The 17,851-nt window shown below is 47.6% G+C and overlaps 1 protein-coding gene across 3 annotated transcripts in view; it reads right to left on the reverse strand.

Annotated features, from left to right (window-relative positions):
• SEC24D (SEC24 homolog D, COPII coat complex component) overlaps positions 1-17,851 on the reverse strand; it is a 451,689-nt gene that overhangs the window by 386,533 nt on the left and 47,305 nt on the right. The window lies entirely within an intron of this gene.

Raw genomic sequence — 17,851 nt, forward strand, 5'->3', positions numbered from 1 at the left:
CCTGCTAAAACTGCCGCCCGCTTCCTGCCCTCACAGCCGTATAAAGATGCCGCGCGCATCCATTCACGCTGAGAGAGCGCCTGGGGGAAGCCCAGCACCTCCGTAGGTGCTGGGCACGCCCCCAACAGTGACGCCGCCAGCCGTCCACGCCCCTTTTTAGTACCCGCAATGACCCCGCCCCCTATTTTGCATGGCTGCACCCCCTTTTCGCCGCGCACGCACGCTAGTGCCCCTCTAGATCCGGCGCCCTGTCCTGCCCGGATTCTAGAGTGAACACTAGAAGTAACATGTGCAGAGAGAGTTAGATTTGGGTGGGGTGTGTTCAAACTGAAATCTAAATTGCAGTGTAAAAATAAAGCAGCCAGTATTTACCCTGCACAGAAATACTATACCCCACCAGTGCACATGTTAGATTTGCCCCCCCCTGCAGTGCACATGGGGGGTCATTCTGAGATGATCGCACGTTAAAACTTTTTGCTGCTCGTGCGATCAACTTGACGACGCCTATGGGGGAGTGTATTTTAGCATAGCAGGGCTGCGATCGCTTGTGCAGCCCTGCTATGCTAAAAAAGTTTTGTGTAAAACAAAACTAGCCCTGCACTTACTTACCCTGTGCGATGGATCCAGCGATGAAGGTCCCGGAATTGATGTCAGACATCCGCCCTGTAAACGCCTAGACACGCCTGCCTTTGGATCTCCACGCCTGGAAAACAGTGAGCTGATGCCCCGGAACGCCTTCCTCCTGTAAATCTTCTTGCGGTCGCCGCTGCGACTGCTTTCTTCGTACGCGGCGTCGCTGCCCGGCGACGGACGTTGCCAGGCAACGACGCGCCTGCACAGTGCGGCCGCCACGCATGGGTAGTTCCGACCCGTTCACACCCCTGCAATGAACCGCAGCGTGCGAACGGGTCGGAATGACCCCCATGGTTTTACCCATTACAGAAAGATTTTGCTTTTGCGATCCATGCTGAATCAGGCCCATTGTCATTTAGGAATGAGAAGGAACTTTTGTTAAGGAATAAAGCATTTTAAGAAGCTGAAGGAAACACAATCAGAATGGGTAATAGCACATGGGAGGAGAAATAGAAGACTATTATAGAGTAGAAAGGTCATTTAAAAGATTAATGGTTTGTACCCAAAATGTAATTTACTTTTCATACTTAGCCAGCCCAGCCCATGGTCGCTCAAAGCAACTATCAATGTAATCACATACTGGGCAGTGAAATGGTATGATTTCATTATAATGTGACCAATGATCTGTCAATCGCACATGCCACTATACACACAAACAAAAACTTTATCTCATTTACTGATTCCTTAACCACTTAACTGACAAAAATGTTTCCTCAAAAACCGTTCCGAAATTGTCGGGGTTTTTTATGAGTGAATTAGGTGAAGAACATGAATTTAACCCTATCCAAAATGATTTTAGCTAAAAAAAAACTAAAAATATATATTTTTTAAATGTATTTTTTCTTTTCCCCAAACATCGAAACATCGATCGGGAACATCGCGACAATCGGAAACATTGCGACCATCGCGGCTTTCATTTTGAAAGCCGGGATAGCCTCCAGGTATACAGGAAGGGGGGGCTGGCGGTGGCGTGGGGGGGGGGTTAATTTACACTCCCCAGCGGCTGCTATTGTCAGCAGCCGCTGGAGGGGGATCCTGCTGGAGGGGGATCCTGACCAATCAGCAGTGATCGGCAGCAGGGCAATCAGTAGGGGAGAGTGCGGGGAGGCAGAAGGACCTTCCGTTTCCTCTGACAGCAGCAGCAGAGGGAAGTTTCCCTTCCCTGCCGCTGCTAACACTGTTCATCTGACTGGTCGCATCCTGTGCTACCAGGTCAGATAGAGCACTTGCAGGCATGGTCGCATCTGATGCGACCGTGCAAGGCAAGTGATTAATAACCATAACTACACAACATACTATGGGTGGTGTTCAAATGATATATCACGCCCAATGTCCTTTCTAAAGTGATCCCCGTTATCGCACATATCGCGGCCATAGTAATCAGGTTTAGCTGCGTAAAGAGTTAGGGTGCATCGCTAACCCTGCATGATGATAGAAACAGAACGGGTGTGGAAAGGGGTGGAAAGAATTGAATACCGCCCATTATGTCACATCATCTGAAATAAAATAAGATTTTAATACCTACCGGTAAATCCTTTTCTCCTAGTCCGTAGAGGATGCTGGGGACTCCAAAAGGACCATGGGGTATAGACGGGATCCGCAGGAGCTTGGGCACACTAAAAAGACTTTGACTGGGTGTGAACTGGCTCCTCCCTCTATGCCCCCTCCCCCAGACCTCAGTTATAGGAACTGTGCCCAGGAGAGACGGACATTTTGAGGAAAGGATTTTTGTAAACTAAGGGCAAGAAACATACCAGCCCACACCACAAACATACCGTACAACTGGAGTAGCATGAAACCAGATAACAGTATGAACTAACAACAGCAACAAGCTGAACATAACTGATACACAATGCACGTGTAACCGAAAATAACCAGTATTAACCTAACTGCAAGGAACAGTCCGCAGGATGGGCGCCCAGCATCCTCTACGGACTAGGAAAAAAGGATTTACCGGTAGGTATTAAAATCCTATTCTCTCTTAAGTCCTAGAGGATGCTGGGGACTCCAAAAGGACCATGGGGTCTATACCAAAGCTCCAGACCAGGCGGGAGAGTGCAGACGACTCTGCAGCACCGATTGAGCAAACATGAGGTCCTCATCAGCCAGGGTATCAAACCTGTAGAACTTAGCAAAAGTGTTTGAACCCGACCACGTAGCTGCTCGGCAAAGTTGAAGTGCGGAGACCCCTCGGGCAGCCGCCCAAGATGAACCCACTTTCCTGGTAGAGTGGGCCTTTACTGATTTCGGCAACGGTAGCCCAGCCGAAGAATGAGCTTGCTGAATCGTATTACAAATCCAGCGAGCAATAGTTTGCTTAGAAGCAGGATTTCCAATCTTGTTGGAAGCATACAGGACAAACAGAGCCTCTGTCTTCCTAGTAAGAGCCGTCCTGGCGACGTAAATTTTCAAAGCTCTTACATCAAGAGATTTTGGGACCGCCACAGCATCCGTAGCCACAGGCACCACAATAGGTTGGTTAATGTGAAAAGAAGAGACCACCTTCGGCAGAAATTGTTGCCGAGTCCTCAATTCCGCTCTATCCGAATGGAAGATCAAATATGGGCTCTTGTGAGACAAAGCCGCCAACTCAGATGCTCGCCTGGCAGACGCCAGAGCCAAAAGCATGACCACTTTCCAAGTGAGAAACTTTAACTCAACCTTACGCAAAGGCTCAAACCAGTGAGACATAAGAAACTGCAACACCACTTCAAGATCCCACGGCGCCACGGGTGGCACAAAAGGAGGATGGATATGCAGCACTCCCTTCACGAAAGTCTGAACCTCAGGAAGGACAGCCAATTCCTCTTGAAAGAAAATAGATAAGGCTGAAATCTGCACTTTGATGGAACCCAATTTCAGGCCCGCATTTTTGCCTGCCTGCAAAAAATGGAGGAAACGACCTAAGTGAAAATCCTCCGCAGGAGCTGCTTTGGATTCACACCACGACACATATTTTCTCCAAATACGGTGATAATGTTTCGCCGTGACCTCCTTCCTAGCCTTAAGGAGAGTGGGAATAACTTCCCCGGGAATACCCTTCCGAGCTAAGATCTGGCGTTCAACTTCCACGCCGTCAAACGCAGCCGCAGTAAGTCCGGAAACAGGCAGGGCCCCTGCAGTAACAGGTCCTCTCTTAGAGGGATCTTCCACTAGTAATTCCTGAAGATCTGGATACCAGGCCCTCCGTGGCCAATCTGGAGCGATGAGTATTGCCTGAACCCTTGTTCGTCTTACGATCCTCAGCACCTTTGGAAAGAGAGGAAGTGGAGGGAAAACATACACCGACTGAAACACCCACGTAGTTACCAGGGCGTCCACCGCACAGGCTTGGGGGTCCCTTGACCTGGAACAATACTTCGGAAGTTTCTTGTTGAGGCAAGACGCCATCATGTCTATCAGAGGAGTTCCCCAACGCCTTGTCACTTCTGCAAAAACTTCTTGATGAAGAGCCCACTCTCCTGGATGGAGATCGTATCTGCTGAGGAAGTCTGCTTCCCAGTTGTCCACGCCCGGGAGGAAGACTGCTGACAGAGCGCTCACGTGCTGTTCCGCCCAGCGAAGGATTCTTGTGGCCTCCGCAATTGCCGCCCTACTCCTTGTACCGCCTTGGCGGTTTACGTACGCCACCGCTGTTATGTTGTCCGACTGGATCAGGACAGGATGACCCTGAAGAAGGTTCTTCGCTTGCTGCAGGCCGTTGTAAATGGCTCTTAACTCGAGTCCATTTATGTGGAGACAAGATTCCTGGTTCGACCATTTTCCCTGGAAATTTCTTCCTTGCGTGACTGCGCCCCAGCCTCGGAGACTTGCATCTGTTGTCAGCAGGACCCAGTCCTGGATTCCGAATCGGCGTCCCTCTAGAAGGTGAGAGCCTTGCAGCCACCACAGGAGAGAAATCCTGGCCCTGGAAGATAGACTTATTTTCTGGTGCATGTGCAGGTGAGACCAGGACCATTTGTTCAGCAGATCCCACTGAAACACCCGGGCATGAAACCTGCCAAACGGAATGGCTTCGTTAGCCGCCACCATCTTCCCTAGAACCCGAGTGCATTGATGAATCGACACACTTGTCGGCCTCAGAAGCTCCCTGACCATTGTCTGGATTTCCAGAGCTTTGTTCTCCAGAAGAAACACTCTCTGTAGCTCTGTGTCTAGAATCATGCCCAGGAAGGGCAGCCGAGTGGCCGGGATCAACTGAGACTTTGGGAAATTTAGAACCCAACCGTGTTGTCGTAGAACCGACAGGGATAGATCCACATTTCTTAACAACTGTTCCTTGGATCTCGCCTTTATCAGGAGATCGTCCAAGTACGGGATAATTGTAACCCCTTGCTTGCGAAGGAGAAGCATCATTTCTGCCATGACCTTGGTGAAAACCCTCGGGGCCGTGGAAAGCCCAAACGGCAACGTCTGAAATTGGTAATGACAATCCTGCACCGCAAATCTCAGGAAGGCATGATGCGGAGGATATATCGGGACGTGTAAGTAGGCATCCTTTATGTCGACTGACGCCATAAAATCCCCCCCTTCTAGGCTGGAGATCACAGCTCGAAGAGATTCCATCTTGAACTTGAAAGTTTTCAAGTATGGATTGAGGGATTTTAGGTTCAGAATCGGTCTGACCGAACCGTCCGGCTTCGGTACGACAAAGAGACTCAAATAGAACCCTTCCCCCCGTTGGGATGGGGGAACGGGAACAATGACCCTCTGTTGACACAACTTTTGTATCGTAGCATTTACTACTTCTCTTTCCTGAAGAGACACTGGCAAGACCGATATGAAAAAGCGGCGAGGGGGCATCTCCTGAAACTCCAGCTTGTACCCTTGAGACACTATGTCTAAGACCCAAGGATCCAGGGCTGATTGAACCCAGACCTGACTGAAGATCCGGAGACGGCCCCCCACCGGCACGGACTCCCGCAGGGGAGACCCAGCGTCATGCGGTGGACTTGGTAGAGGCGGGGGAGGACTTTTGGTCCTGGGTGCCTGATCCTGCAGGCGACTTCTTTCCCCTTCCTATACCCTTTGAAGCGAGGAAGGACGAGCCTTTACCTCATTTGTATTTATTAGGTCGAAAGGACTGCATCTGTTGATGGGGTGCCTTTTTCTGTTGTGTGGGAACATAAGGAAGAAAAGATGACTTACCCGCAGTAGCGGTAGACACCAGGTCAGCCAGGCCGTCACCAAACAAGACACTACCTTTGAAGGGGAGAGCTTCCATATTTTTCTTGGAGTCGGCATCAGCATTCCATTGATGGATCCACAGCGCCCTCCTGGCCGAGACCGCCATGGCATTGGCTCTTGATTCCAAGAGGCCAACATCCCTTGCCGCATCCTTTAGGTAATCTGCAGCGTCCTTGATATAACCAAGAGTCAAAAGAATATTATCTTTATCAAGGGTATCCATATCAGAAGCGAAATTATCAGCCCATTTAGCAATAGCACTACTCACCCATACCGACGCCACCGCAGGTCTGAGCAATGCACCCGTATTAACGAAAATGGTCTTCAAAGACGTTTCCAGCTTGTGATCCGCCGGATCCTTGAGAGCAGCCGTGTTAGGGGACGGAAGCGCCACCTTCTTGGACAAACGGGATAGAGCCTTGTCGACATTCGGAGACGACTCCCATTTTTCCCTGTCATCAGAGGGGAAAGGATACGCCATAAAAAGTCTCTAGGGAATCTGCCACCTCTTGTCCGGCGACTCCCAAGCTTTTTCACAAAGAGCATTCATTTCATGAGAAGGGGGAAACTTCACCTCAGGTTTTTTCCCTTTAAATAGGCAAATTCTTGTTTCCTGAACCGCAGGTTCGTCAGAAATATGTAAAACATCTTTAATAGCCACAATCATATACTGAATACTCTTAACTACCCTTGGGTGTAAAGTAGCCTCATTAAAATCGACATCGGAATCCGAGTTCGTGTCGGCATCTGTATCTACCATCTGGGTAAATTAACGTTTTTGTGACCCTGAGGGGGTCCGCACCTGAGCCAAAGCATTCTCCATGGATTTTCTCCATGTCTGTGTCTGAGAATCAGATTTATCCAACCTCTTAGACAACAAAGCCACAATAGCATTAAGTGTACTCAACATAGCAACCCAATCAGTAGTCGACTGTGTCGACAGAGCCATTTCCAGCTCCTTTTCTGCGCCCCCAGTACCTTCCTCCGGGGAGGAACACTCAGACATGCCGACACGAAGTACCGACAACCAACACACACACACACTGGCCAATAAAAGGGAAAGCCTACAGGGAAGCCCAGAGAGAGAAACACAGAGGAAGTATGCCAGCTCACATCCCATCGCCCATATATTACACCACAACAATATATGTCAGCAGCGCTGTACTAATAATAATAAAAGCACCCATATATTTTTGCCCCCCCCCCCCCCCGTTTTGCTCCCTTTTACGTGTGAGGAGCTTGGAGGTCCGGGCCAGCGTTCTCTGCAGCGGCTGTGGAGAGAAGAAAATGGCGCTGGTGAGCTGTGCGGCTAAGCCCCGTCCCTTCCCGGGGTGCTTCAGTCCCGCCTGAATTGTAATTTTTTTATACTGGCGGGGGTCCGATATACGGTGCCCGGGCACCGAATATAGCTTTTACCAGTTTAAAATACCTCAGTAACTGCTGCCCAGGGCCCCCCCCCCAGCCCACCCAGCGACCTGCACCCTGTGAGTGCCGTTAGTGGTATGTATGGGAGCATGGAGCGCAGCGCTACCGCTGCGCTGTACCTCCGTTACTGAAGTCTTCTGCCGTCTGAAGTCTTCGTTTCTTCTAATACTCACCCGGCTTCTGTCTTCTGGCTTCTGTGAGGGGGGTGACGGCGCGGCTCCGGGAACAAGCAGCTAGGCGAACCAAGTGATCGAACCCTCTGGAGCTAATGGTGTCCAGTAGAACTAAGAAGCAGAGCCCTTAACTAAGTAGAAGTAGGTCTGACTTCTCTCCCCTCAGTCCCTCGATGCAGAGAGCCTGTAGCCAGCAAGTCTCCCTGAAAATAAAAAACCTAACAAAAGTATTTTTCCAGAGAAACTCAGTAGAGCTCCCCTAGTGTGTGTCCAGCCACTCCTGGGCACAAAGTCTAACTGGGGTCTGGGGGAGGGGCATAGAGGGAGGAGCCAGTTCACACCCAGTCAAAGTCTTTTTAGTGTGCCCAAGCTCCTGCGGATCCCGTCTATACCCTATGGTCCTTTCGGAGTCCCCAGCATCCTCTAGAACGTAAGAGAAATAACCTTTAACCTGTAATGGGAAATCACAGCATATCAGAGAAGACAAATACCATATGCAAGAAGCATGCACTGTAAGATTTTATTCCACTGTATTTTGGGGGTCATTCCGAGTTGTTCGCTCGTTGCCGATTTTCGCTATGCTGCGATTTGTTGCTAACTGTGAATGTGCATGGTACGCAGAGCGCATGCGCTAAGTTAATTAACACAAAACTTAGTAGATTTGCTGGTGTTCGAGCGACGCTTTTCAGTCGCTCTGCTGATCGGTGAATGATTGACAGGAAAGGGGTGTTTCTGGGTGGTAACTGAGCATTTTCCGGGAGTGTGCTAAAAAAACGCAGGCGTGTCAGGGAAAAACGCGGGAGTGTCTGGCCGAACGCAGGGCGTGTTTGTGACGTCAAACCAGGAACTAAACGGACTGAGCTGATCGCAATCTGTGAGTAGGTCTGGAGCTTCTCAGAAACTGCAAAGAATTATTTAGTAGCAATTCTGCTAATCTTTCGTTCGCAATTCTGCTATGCTAAGATACACTCCCAGAGGGCGGCGGCCTAGTGTGTGCAATGCTGCTAAAAGCAGCTAGCGAGAGAACAACTCGGAATGAGGGCCTTAGTGTTTTGCATGAAATGTAAACACCAGAATCATGTATGTAAACCCACATGTACACGGCCGAGTCACATTATTTTAACGGCCATGTGCAGCACGGACAGCAGCTAGACAGGCTAAACTGTTATTTTAGACACACGTCTGGTAGCCCCAGGTTCATTTTGACGGTGAGCTGTTCCGCTGTAGCGTGTCAGTCGACCCTCACGACCCTTTGTAGCCGACATTCACCCCTCACATCAATGTCACGTGGTGCGACGAATAATGTCAGTTACTCACAATGGTGCCATTTGTCCTGTCACGCCATACCTTCACCACAGCAGCACGCGAACAGTTCACAAATTGTGCTATTTCAGAAATACTGCCATCCTTGGCCCAAAAGCTAATAATCATCCCTTTTTGCAACTCTGATAAATCGCCCCTTTAACCCATGACAGCAACGAATGATATGTGTGCAGACAGCCTACCGCACACCTTCTATACCCACCAAGCCAGCGCACGACACATGACGTACTTTATGGGCTACAGGTGTCAAATGCACAGATGTAGCCACGCTCATCGTGGCTACATCTGCAGCAGTTGGATACTCTTGGCTTGCTCCTAACCGCGCCAAGCTGCATATTTATCCGCTTCATTCGCAATTAGATTCACGCGATTGCAACTAACAAGGCGAAGCTTCGCTGAGAGTAGCTACATCTGCAGGAGGTGGTCATAATAATGTGACTCCACCGTATGTAGTAATGATGTGCATTTCAGCTGGGAACAGTGGGGGTCATTCCGAGTTGTTCGCTCGCAAGCAGCTTTTAGCAGCTTTGCACACGCTAAGCCGCCGCCTACTGTGAGTGAATCTTAGCTTATCAAAATTGCGAACGAAAGATTAGCAGAATTGCGAATAGACACTTCTTAGCAGTTTCTGAGTAGCTCCAGACTTACTCGGCATCTGCGATCAGTTCAGTCAGTTTCGTTCCTGGTTTGACGTCACAAACACACCCAGCGTTCACCCAGACACTCCTCCGTTTCTCCAGCCACTCCCGCGTTTTTCCCAGAAACGGTAGCGTTTTTTCGCACACACCCATAAAACGGCCAGTTTCCGCCCAGAAACACCCACTTCCTGTCAATCACATTACGATCACCAGAACGAAGAAAAAACCTCGTAATGCCGTGAGTAAAATTCCTAACTGCATAGCAAATTTACTTGGCGCAGTCGCAGTGCGGACATTGCGCATGCGCATTAGCGACTAATCGCTCCGTTGCGAAAAAAAAATAACGAGCGAACAACTCGGAATGACCCCCAGTCTTCTAGCACAATACAAAAGATAAGAAACTCAAATACAGAGTAACACAGCTCTAACCGAGTACACTTCATGGTTTCTCTTCTGATAGTCGTATATATGAGTGAGATCAAGTAATACTGTTTCTGTAGCGAGTTCAAATTGACCTCTGTATAGTAGCAGACAATTCCAAAAACTTAATAGCAAATCTTAAGATACGCAGTGATGTTTTCTTGTGTCAACTCAATGCATAACCTGTTTAGTTTGGAGCAAAGTAGCAATTCCTATGCCTTTGTTATACCTACAACATGAAGGAAAGGGAGGGCAGAGTGTGTTCTAGAGAGAGACGTGGCAGAAGTTTGAGCTTTGGACACATTCCGGCACTGTAACAGTTCTGCTTGTTTTCCAGGTCTAACCCACAGCCAGCACTATCACTACTAACGTTGACAAATAGGATAATGATGCAGAATGTGACAGAGAAAGAGGAGGTGGCCTCGTACTGATGAATCACAAGTACCAGTCACTGCAGGAACTTGTCTGTGTCAAGCTACACATCACAAAGCATCTAACAATAGAAACATACCACAGAGAGTTTATTGTATGACTTTGAGAATATAGAATTATAATAATTGTAGAAGCAAACATGTGACCCAGTATATCAGTGCATGCATACCCTCCAACATTTTACACATAAAAACCGGAACAAATTAGGAAAGGGTAAATCTAGAGAGACAAAAAACGGTACAAAGCCCTTTTTGGCAGGTACAGACCATTAAAGAAAGGTACTGTACCTGCCAAAAAGGTACAGTTGTAGGGTATGGTGCATGTACAGTAAGTGGGTTAGATGTAGGCTTACCATAATATCCCTTTAATCTATGACACTTGACTTACATAGGTTCTGTGGGGGCTAAATTCAAACCTGCAGTTCACCTGGTTTTAATCGGCCACAGAACCTGTGTGAAACATAGTTGTCCTGGATTAAAGGGATATTATGGCTAACCTCAACATATGTGAGTTTGGGCTGCTATGCCGGAGTTCCGGATGTTGGTGGTCAGAATACCGTCAGAGACATCCTGATGGTTAGAATCCTGACAGGGGTCTGGTAAATATGTAAATCCTCTCCCCATTCCCCACTAACCCTAACCCTCACTTTTAGCAGCCTAAACATAACCCTGCCTCCCCCGCAGTCTAACCCTAACCCTCCCTGGTGGTGCCTAAACATAACCCACCCTTCTCGCAGCCTAAACTTAACCCTCCTCTGGGGTGCCTAAACCTAATCCCCCCCTCCCCACAGCCTAACCCTAACCCTCTCCAACAGACAATAGCTAACCACCCCCCTTGGCTTACCTCTCCAGCAGCCCGGCACACAGACGTTCGGGATTCCGGCTGTCAGGATCCCAGCAGTCGGGATCCCTGCCCCGGGTTTGTGGACCTATTCGGGTATATTGACTGCCAGGATCTGGACAGCCATATATGTGTAGGCTGCATGGCACAATTATATAAATGTTCACAAAATGCCAGGGTGACTTCATATGCCTATATATTCTATAGTAGAGGATATGCTATCCCTTATAATAGTGTTCAAAATTAGTTCTGAAGTGATGATAGCACTACTCCCAATTTACACACATACAGTATACAGCTGTGTCCTCAATGTGTCTTCATTTGTGACAAATAGCCCCTCTATGTGCAAGGACCCGTCATCTCAGCCTTGCCAAGCTTTTATTAAATTTAAAATGAGCATCTTATTTGCATAAATAAAACAACTGGAAGTGAAAAATTGCATTACTAGGGTATGCAGCCCAGTGGGGTGTGCGACATTTGTACATCTGTGTGTATCTGAGTCTTAATCTATGTAATAAGGGCTCCCATGCATGCAGCCGCAGCATTTCCTCACCACAAGTTCTGTTGTGTTTCATCTTTGATTTTGTACGTGAATAATTCCAATTCTTTTGTGGTTAAAGTCGCACATTAATGTCTTTAGTACACTGGGGTATATTTACTAAGGTCCCGATTTTGACCGAGATGCCGTTTTTTCATCAAAGTGTCATCTCGGTAATTTACTAAGCAAAAATCACGGCAGTGATGAGGGCATTCATAATATTTTGGAAGTCCTAGGAAAAAATCACGAATCAATACACCATCGGTCAAATACGCCTGCAATTTGCTAGAAATCGGGAATTTACTAAAAAGTGCAAAACACAAACACTGCCGACAATAGCCAAACACTGCCGTGATAAAATACAAATCGTGAAAAAGTGCTAAAAAAAAAACAGACCTGCTTTTTTATCCCGTGTTTGTATAGGCATGCACGGATCCATGAGATCCGTGCATGTTTTTCAGTGGGAAGGGGGGTGAAATGTTCTAAATTTACAGAAAAAAAATTGCGTGGGGTCCCCCCTCCTAAGGCAAACCAGCCTCGGGCTCTTTGAGCCGATCCTGGTTGCAGAAATATGGGGAAAAAATGGACAGGGGTTCCCCCATATTTAAGCAACCAGCATCGGGCTCTGCGCCTGGTCCTGGTTCCAAAAATACGGGGGACAAAAAGAGTAGGGGTCCCCCGTATTTTTGAAACCAGCACCGGGCTCCACTAGCTGGACAGATAATGCCACAGCCGGGGGTCACTTTTATACAGTGCCTTGCGGCCGTGGCATCAAATATCCAACTAGTCACCCCTGGCCGGGGTACCCTGGGGGAGTGGGGACCCCTTCAATCAAGGGGTCCCCCCCAGCCACCCAAGGGCCAGGGGTGAAGCCCGAGGCTGTCCCCCCCATCCAAAGGGCTGCGGATGGGGGGCTGATAGCCTTTGTGATGTGTTTGATATTGTTTTTAGTAACAGTACTACAAGGCCCAGCAAGCCTCCCCCGCAAGCTGGTACTTGGAGAACCACAAGTACCAGCATGCGGCGGAAAAATGGGCCCGCTGGTACCTGTAGTACTACTACTAAAAAAATACCACAATAAAGACATCACACACACACACACACCTTGACAGTATAACTTTAATACATCCATCCACACCTCCATATACACATACTTACCTTATGTTCCCACGCAGGTCGGTCCTCTTCTCCAGTAGAATCCATGGTGTACCTGTAGAAAAAATTATACTCACATAATCCAGTGTTTTCGGCTCCTCGGTAAATCCTTTTGTAAACCACGTACTTGAAAAAATAAAAAAACGAATACCCGACCACGAACTGAAAGGGGACCCATGTTTTCACATGGGCCCCCTTTCCCCGAATGCCAGAAACCCACTCTGACTGATGTCTAAGTGGGTTTCCTCAGCCAATCAGGGAGCGCCACGTTGTAGCACCCTCCTGATCGGCTGTGTGCTCCTGTACTGTCTGACAGGCGGCACACGGCAGTGTTACAATGTAGCGCCTATGCGCTCCATTGTAACCAATGGTGGGAACTTTCAGGTCAGCGGTTGACCGAAAGTGACCTCACCGCTGACCTGAAAGTTCCCACCATTGGTTACAATGGAGCGCATAGGCGCTACATTGTAACACTGCCGTGTGCCGCCTGTCAGACAGTACAGGAGCACACAGCCGATCAGGAGGGTGCTACAATGTGGCGCTCCCTGATTGGCTGAGGAAACCCACTTAGACATCAGTCAGAGTGGGTTTCTGGCATTCGGGGAAAGGGGGCCCATGTGAAAACATGGGTCCCCTTTCAGTTCGTGGTCGGGTATCCGTTTTTTTATTTTTTCAAGTACGTGGATTACAAAAGGATTTCAAGCAGAGGAGCCTAACACACTGGATTATGTGAGTATAATTTTTTCTACAGGTACACCATGGATTCTACTGGAGAAGAGGACCGACCTGCGTGGGAACATAAGGTAAGTATGTGTATATGGAGGTGTGGATGGATGTATTAAAGTTATACTTTCAAGGTGTGTGTGTGATGTCTTTATTGGGGTATTTTTTTAGTAGTAGTACTACAGGTACCAGCGGGCCCGTTTTTCTGCCGCATGCTGGTACTTGTGGTTCTCCAAGTACCAGCTTGCGGGGGAGGCTTGCTGGGACTTGTAGTACTGCTACTAAAAACAATATCAAACACTTTTCACAAAGGCTATCAGCCCCCCATCCGCAGCCCATTGGATGGGGGGGGACAGCCTCGGGCTTCACCCCTGGCCCTTGGGTGGCTGGGGGGGGGACCCCTTGATTGAAGGGGTCCCCACTCCCCCAGGGTACCCCGGCCAGGGGTGACTAGTTAGATATTTGATGCCACGGCCGCAAGGCACTGTATAAAAGTGACCCCCGGCTGTGGCATTATCTGCCCAGCTAGTGGAGCCCGGTGCTGGTTTCAAAAATACGGGTGACCCCTACTCTTTTTGTCCCCCGTATTTTTGGAACCAGGACCAGGCGCAGAGCCCGATGCTGGTTGCTTAAATATGGGGGAACCCCTGTCCATTTTTTTCCCATAATTCTGCAACCAGGATCGGCTCAAAGAGCCCGAGGCTAGTTTGCCTTAGGAGGGGGGACCCCACGCAATTTTTTTTTTACATTTAAACTTTATTTATTTTTTAAACAAAGTGCACAATGAAGCCCAGCACGGATCTCTCAGATCCGGCCGAGATTCATTGTATTAAAGTCGGCAGTGTTTTACAAGTCACTCACGTAAAACACTGCCTAAAAAAACGAATGACATCGACATCGGAAAACCCGAAAATGCAGAATACGGCAGCTTAGTAAATTAGTCGGAATCAATTCAAAAAGTTGCATATTTACACTTTCGATGTCATTCGTGATTGAACTTTGACCTCAAACGGGAAAACACGAATCTTAGTAAATTTACCCCACTGTGTGTAAATTGAAGAAAAAATATGGTAAGTTACACACCTTGGAACATCTTAGTCATGCCAGGCATCTTGCGCCGTATGGTGCTCGATATTGTAGCACATACGATACTGGTCAAAAGTTTTAGAACAGTTTAATGCAGTGGTTCTCAAACTGTGTGCCGTGGCACCCTGTGGTGCCTCAGGACACTTGCAAAGGGGCCCTGGGTTGGTGATCCAGGACCAATTAAAATTATTTATGGTCAATGTAATAGGCAAAACCAGTGCTGGTGGCTGCCGATTATAAAATATGTGGACAAACAGAAGCAAATCCTGTCCCTCATCACATAACTAAACCTAAGGGTGACATATAAACACAATTTACTTAATACATTTTCTACATTTCTCAATAAGAAACTTTTGGCCTAGGGCTGCCATGAAACAAATTCTTATACCCCAGGGCACCGTGATTCAAAAGAGTTTGGGAACCACAGGTTTAATGTCTAAATGTACTCTGATAATAAAATCTAGAATACCCAAACAATTGGAGATAGAAAAAAAAGAAATAGAAAATTTTTGACTCCTCAAAGTAGCCAGATATAACTGCCAAATCCACTTGTGGCATTCTGTCTACAATAGTAATCTAATATTTTTGGGGGAAACTCTTCACAACACTATTACTATTATTTGCTGAATTAGTATGTACAGTACTTCTCTGTGAGAGGAAGGTCAAGTTGGACGAGTTAGGGATGAGACAAGGTAAATTGCATCAAAGTACTGCCCCTGTAATATTATTATCCTGGGATTTAGGCCAAAAATTGCCCAGGATTCAATCCCGGGATTGCCCAGGATTCAATCTGTGCAGCGTGACCTCTGACATCACGTCCCGCTGAGCAGACAGCCGCCCACCACCAGGACCTCAGAACCTTCACTCCAACAATGGAGTAGGCGGGCCCACCCTCCCTCCCAGTAAGTTGGGGAATGTTTTTTTAGTGCTCTGGGCAGGGCGGGACAGCTGCGGCTATTGCTAGGGAACCAATCCCGGGATTGATCATTTTTCAATCCCGATTCCCGGGATTGAAAAAAAGGCCCGGATTGGCCTCCCTACCTGTAAAATTTTGCTACAATTTTCAATAAACCATCACTGGGGATGGGGGCCACAATAAAGGGATTAAATGTGAAACATGTTATCAGTCCCCTTGCTCCACTAACATACAGGATACTTGTCCACCTTCCTGGGACCAGGAGACCCTTGCCCAAATCCAGGTGTCCGTTGAAGATCCCAGGAGAGTATGCAAGTATGTTCTATTGTTATTAGAGATGTGCAGCGTGTTTTGTGTTTTGGTTCTGGTTCCATGCTCGTGTTTTGGATCTGGATTGGTTTTGCCAAAACCACCCTTTCGTGTTTTGGATCTGGATGATTTTTTTAAAAAAACATTAAAAACAGCTAAAATCACAGAATTTGGGGGTAATTTTGATCCTACTGTATTATTAACCTCAATAACATTAATTTCCACTCATATCCAGTCTATTCTGAACACCTCACAATATTGTTTTTAGGCAAAACGGTTGCAATGAGATAGCTGGATGGCTAAGCTAAGCGACACAAGTGTGCGGCACAAACACCTGGCCCATCTAGGAGTGGCACTGCAATGTCAGACAGGATGGCACTATTCAAAAACTAGGCCCCAAACAGCACATCATGCAAAGAAGTAAAAGAGGTGCAATGAGGTAGCTGTATGACTAAGCTAAGTGACACAAGTGTGCGGCACAAACACGTGGCCCATCTAGGAGTGGCACTGCAGTTGCAGACAGGATGGCACTTTAAAAAAAATAGTCCCCAAACAGCACATCATGCAAAGAAGTAAATGAGGTGCAATGAGGTAGCTGTATGGCTAAGCTAAGCGACACAAGTGTGCGGCACAAACTGCACGTCTAACACCAACATAGATGTCAAGGCCTCAGTTATCCGCTTTGCAACAGGATGACTGCTGTCATATTTCATCTTCCTCGCAAAGGACTGTTGGACAGTCATTTGCTTAGTTGAAGTAGTACAAGTGGTCTTCCGACTTCCCCTCTGGGATGACGATCGACTCCCAGCAGCAACAACAGCAGCGGCAGCAGCAGCAGTAAGTGGTTCTTGATCTTTCCCTATTTTATCCTCCAAATTTTTGTTCTCCATTATTTTTCTGGAGTTATATAACAAAATGCAGCAAAGGAAAGCGTACCTCTACACCACACAGGGCAAACCCTGTAAAAATTATTTGGATTAAATATCAATAACCCCTTTATTTGGAGTAAATAATATACAGCACAGGACAGCACCACTGAACTTATTTGGCAGCACCACTGGACTGGACTTATACGGCAGTACCACTGGACTGGATTTATACACCAGTACCACTGGACATATACGGCAGTATCACTGGACTTATACGGCAGTATCACTGGACTTATACGGCAGTATCACTGGACTTATACGGCAGTATCACTGGACTTATACGGCAGTATCACTGGACTTATACGGCAGTATCACTGGACTTATACGGCAGTATCACTGGACTTATACGGCAGTACCACTGGACTTATACGGCAGTATCACTGGAATTATATGGCAGTATCACTGGACTTATACGGCAGTACCACTGGACTGGATTTATACGCCAGTACCACTGGATTTATACGGAAGTACCACTGTACGTATACGGCAGTCTCACTGGAATTATATGGCAGTACCACTGGACATATACGGCAGTATCACTGGACTGGATTTATACGGCAGTACCACTGGATTTATATGGCAGTACCACTGCACATATACGGCAGTATCACTGGATTTATACGGCAGTACCACTGAACGTATATGGCAGTATCACTGGACTGGAATTATACGCCAGTACCACTGGATTTATACGGCAGTACCACTGGACATATACGGCATTATCACTGGAATTATATGGCAGTACCACTGGACATATATGGCAGTATCACTGGACTAGATTTATACGTCAGTACCACTGGATTTACATGGCAGTACCACTGGACATGTACGGCAGTATCACTGGAATTATATGGCAGTACCACCGGACATATGCGGTAGTGTCACTGGATTTATACGGCAGTATCACTGGACTTACACGGCAGTATCACTGGACATATACGGTAGTACCACTGGACTTATACGGCAGCACATGGACACCACCACTGGCCTGATGCAGCACAACACAGCACCACTGTACTGGACTTATACAGCAGCACTGGACATATGGCAGCAGAGGACACCACCACTGTGACTTGACTGATGCAGCACAAGACACTCCCACTGGACTGATGCAGCACAACACA

This window comes from Pseudophryne corroboree, chromosome 1 (genome assembly GCF_028390025.1).
Source record: "Pseudophryne corroboree isolate aPseCor3 chromosome 1, aPseCor3.hap2, whole genome shotgun sequence".
In the NCBI taxonomy this organism is placed as follows: Eukaryota; Metazoa; Chordata; class Amphibia; order Anura; family Myobatrachidae; genus Pseudophryne; species Pseudophryne corroboree.